The following is a 252-nucleotide window of genomic DNA, read 5'->3' on the forward strand; positions in this document are numbered from 1 at the left end:
GTGATTGTTTTAGTGTTAGATGTTATACATCACATAGCATGATAAAACCTAGTTGCTAGGATACATCATCAAATGATTGTTTTGAAAATATGGACAGCTTGTTATGTATATCACACCTAGTTGCTAGGATACATGATCAAATCATTGTTTTAAAAATATGGACAATTTGATGTAACGAATTTGGTGTTATATATTTATTTTAATATCAACGTTTGTTTGGATTAAATTTATATTTAGAAACATACATGGCTT

Source organism: Limulus polyphemus, unplaced genomic scaffold, assembly GCF_000517525.1.
Source record: "Limulus polyphemus unplaced genomic scaffold, Limulus_polyphemus-2.1.2 Scaffold1543, whole genome shotgun sequence".
Lineage (NCBI taxonomy): Eukaryota > Metazoa > Arthropoda > Merostomata > Xiphosura > Limulidae > Limulus > Limulus polyphemus.